The sequence below is a fragment of the Dermacentor albipictus genome, chromosome 1 (assembly GCF_038994185.2).
Source record: "Dermacentor albipictus isolate Rhodes 1998 colony chromosome 1, USDA_Dalb.pri_finalv2, whole genome shotgun sequence".
NCBI lineage: Eukaryota > Metazoa > Arthropoda > Arachnida > Ixodida > Ixodidae > Dermacentor > Dermacentor albipictus.
The window spans coordinates 482507382-482511271 of record NC_091821.1 but is presented as its reverse complement, the minus strand read 5'-3'; the positions used below and the strand labels follow the sequence as shown (position 1 = coordinate 482511271).

The 3890-nt window shown below is 49.2% G+C and overlaps 1 non-coding gene across 1 annotated transcript; it reads right to left on the bottom strand.

Moving 5' to 3' along the window:
- Positions 1-771: 771 nt before the first annotated feature.
- LOC135901478 (U2 spliceosomal RNA) lies at positions 772-954 on the bottom strand. The gene has a single exon (XR_010564137.1). It is a non-coding gene; the product is annotated as a U2 spliceosomal RNA (small nuclear RNA).
- Between the last annotated feature and the right edge of the window lie 2936 nt (positions 955-3890).

Sequence of the window (3890 nt, the reverse complement as noted above, 5' to 3'; positions counted from 1 at the left end):
CAAGAGTTGAGCCAAAGCCACTTCTCCTCTGTCGTGACGTCACGGTGTCACGTGGTTTCAAGGCGACACCGCCGCGCCCGAGGAGCTGGGTTGAGCTCTCGTAATATGCTTCGCATAAAAAACTGGCTGTGGCTTAGCTAAGGTTAAGCCCAGGATGCGAAGCATACTAGCCTTTATTTTAACGCGACAGCGTTAAGGAGCTCGTGTCGCAGAAAAGCCGGTGTCGTCGGCGTCGGCTCAGGCGTGCGGTGCTTGCTCAGGCGCACATTTCGTTGTCGCGCCGAACGCTGCGTTGCTCGACGCTCACCGCGTCCGATGCGGGGCGCGTAGTGCTGTGCCATAGCAAAGCCATCTAGAAACAGTCTCTGTAGCACGCCGCAACCTTCGCTTCTCATTCCAACGAGCAGCTCTGTCTCCATGAGGCATCTCACCTCGTGAGTGTCTAGCAGAGGCAAGCGCAGCTGCTTATATACCGCCGCGACGCCGCGAGCGACGGCGCGAGTTGGAGCCCCATTTCTCCTCTGTCGTGACGTCACGGTGTCACGTGGTCAGCCTTGAAGGCGACGCCGCGAGCGACGGCGCGAGTTGGAGTCCTGTTTCTCCTCTGTCGTGACGTCACGGTGTCTCGTGGTATTGAAGGCGACACCGCCGCGCCTGAGGAACTGGATTGAGCTCTAGTAATATGCTTCGCATAAAAGGGTTGAAGTGTAAATGCTTAGAGCCAAGCTTTTTATGGCTTGGGTTTGGTGCATTTTTGTTTTGCGTGTGCAAATGATGTAGGCCGATCCCGGAGATAATGCAATACCGGGCCGATTCACGGCGGAGGTGAAGCAGGCTTCAAGCCCTACGCCACCTTGCAAAAATAAGGAGAATACCTTGGTTACAAATAGAACCCGTATCAGGTATTATGCTGGTAAGAACAGACACTGCACTTTGACCCGCGTCGGCAGCGTCTACGCTCTCACCGACCTCTCTTTGTCGGCGTTCCAAGCGCTTTCCTATCTCCTTCCCTTCCGCTCTCCTGTGGTGTCGGTCCCGTCGAAACGTCACGCGTGCCTACCTTGCACCGACTTCTCGGGACGGTGGTCCCGTCGTCTACACGAATGTGTACAAAAATCATGGTAATTGAGGTCGTACCTTTGTTGAAAATTCTGTGTCACCTATGTGTTGTGTGCTAAACAGCTTCGCTGGTCATGCACCTCCACGGAATGCAACGGCTCACGATTTTTTTATTTGCTCCATTGTTCGTTAAGTGCTACACCATGTGCCATAGCGGTACGTGCTACCCGAGCCAGGAAGCAGCAGCTGTAGCCTGCGGTGCCAACACCGCATTCCACCGATGCCCTGCGCGACGGGAGACCGAGGGAGCAGCAGCGACCACCAAGGCCGGCAGGCGCGCGCAGCAGCTAAGTACGGGGGGGTGAGAGAGAGATATATGGACTTCTCGCCGGCGTGCGAGGGCGAGAGGGTGGCACCCGCACGCGCGTTTCACGCGACTTCATCGCCGACAATCCGTCTCGCCCCGCGGCGTCGCGTCACCGTGTCTCCTCTGTCGAGTCGCGGTCGTGACGTGGCGTCGCGGTGGTGCCCTCTCCCCTCAAGTAACACCTGGCGTGCTATCACTCCAGCAGGTTGTTCCGATTTGCCCGCTCTGCTCTGTCGAGGCGTGCCCGTGACACGGTGGTGCAGTCAATGAGGACTTAGGTGCCGTTTCACTTCTACAGACGCTGGCTTTTGTGCTCAATGGGCCATTTGATGCTTTCGAATCAATAAATGTGTTCGACGTAGACTAGGAATTTTTATCCGCTTCACTGTTCGACGGCGTAGGTAATAATCATGCTCAACGGCGTACGTATCGTAATTTTGTTTATAAAGCAACCAACTTCATGGTGGCTCGACTTGGGGTGCTACAACGTAAAGCTATTCCAAACTTTTATGTTCCAATTCAGCAATAAGCCCTCCATGATTGGTGAAAAAATTTTCGGACAACGCCTACTTCGCCTCTCTGTCACGCGACGTCGCGAAAACGGCGAAAACTCCCCATTTGATATGATATGCGCACATTGATTATGCGTGCATATAGCAAACGAAAGAAATATTATTAATTGTGATTCGACGCATTTTTCCTTATTAGCGCTCAGCTATTGGTAAAGCGTTTTTGGGCTGTGCTCACTTCGCCTGTTTTTCACGCGACGCCATAAAACCGCGAAAACTCACCGCGTCAAAGTGACGTGTACGCGTGAAAGGCGCATTAATATGCTGAACAAAAGTGAATATTTTTCTGAATAGCGAGGCAGTGCCCCTCTCCAAAAGAATAGAAGATGTCTGCCCGCCGATCGCTCAGGCACTCGCTACTCACCTCTGCCGGTGAACATCGTTTATTTGCGTATAATAAACATTTTTGCGTGGCAGTAAAATGTTATCGAGCCATTTCGTCGCGTATACGACATCACTCTGCAAACTCTTCCTTGCTGAGGATGCATTTTAGCGGTATTTTTAACCTTCCGTTGGACGCTGTCGTGATTTTCGATCAGCCACCGAAAACTAAGCAAGGGGTATCGAACTAATCGCAGTCGTCGGCACCACTCTCCTCATCCGGTTATCTGCATTCACTGTGCTGGCTCGGCATCATCGAAACCATCTCCACTTGAATGTGCACCCCGCCTCGTGTCAACCAATTAGATAAGAAAAAAAAAAACTGCTCAATGTAGACAATGCTATTCGCTTTGAAATCAAAATAAGTGTCCTCCTGTAAACGAGGACCTCATCTGATTGGGATTTTTTTGCTTGCGTCCGTGTTTACGTAAATTTGACGTCAGGAGATTGGAATAGTTTTACGTTATATGGTCCTTGATTGCTATAATGCTCAGGCAGCCCGATCATTATTGTAATACGGGTTATTTAGAAGCTATCAGGAGGATAATTGAGGTTGAGCAATTTATCGTCCCCAACGTTGGTTGAAAGGGTTAGTGTAACTGATATCAAAGTGCATGAACCACAGCTTCACAGCTTCAACGAATTTATTTGTGTTATCGACAACTAGTGACAACCAGTCGGGCAAGCTACTTTTGCAAACTGCAGATTGTGACAGCTTCGTCCATTGTGCGCTTGTGCACCAGCGTTACCTAGAAGGAATTTCCTCGTTCACATTTTTCCGTTCTTCCACATGTGGGTTGTTTGATTTCCTTGCACTCGCCTGACACCTTTCCATTCTTCTTTGTTCTGTTCTCTGAAGGCTTACACTTAAGCCTTCCTCGTGTAAAGTAAGAGAACGTTTTTGTGTTTTCCAGCTACAACCTTCATAAGATCACTTGCGCATTCAATGACCTCGGTGGCTGCGCCAGAGGATATTGAGTAGCACAAAGGCTATGGTCGTGGATACTGCAGTCCTGTCTGAAGAAGCCGTATTGTGAGACGCGTTCCATATACAAGCAAGTAAGATACCTATCATTGCGTCTTTTCTCTTAGACTACCATAAAAATTGATCTTTAAGCTCTCGATTTCCACTTTGTCTTTTAAAAAGAACATTCGCTGCATCTTCCCGCACCGTGCTAAGACTAATTAAATTCAAATTGCCTTAATTTAATGCAAGAGATGATATAGATGTGAAGTAAATGGGTTAACGTTATAGCTGTGTTCTTTATACCACACGCTTTTAAAGCTTGCAACGTTTTGCAACTCCATGACGAGATATTTTCACCTTGCCCTAATTAAGATTTCTTGTGGGTGAATAAAAGATGTGGGCTAAAAAAGTAGTCGCACTTCCGCGTTACGGAAGGATTGTTATGCATATTATAAAAATTTAGGTTGACCCACCCCGAAATTTGAAGCTGGACCACAACGAAATCTCAGTTTGCCCGCATCCAATGTTCAAGCTGGGCCACTTCCAA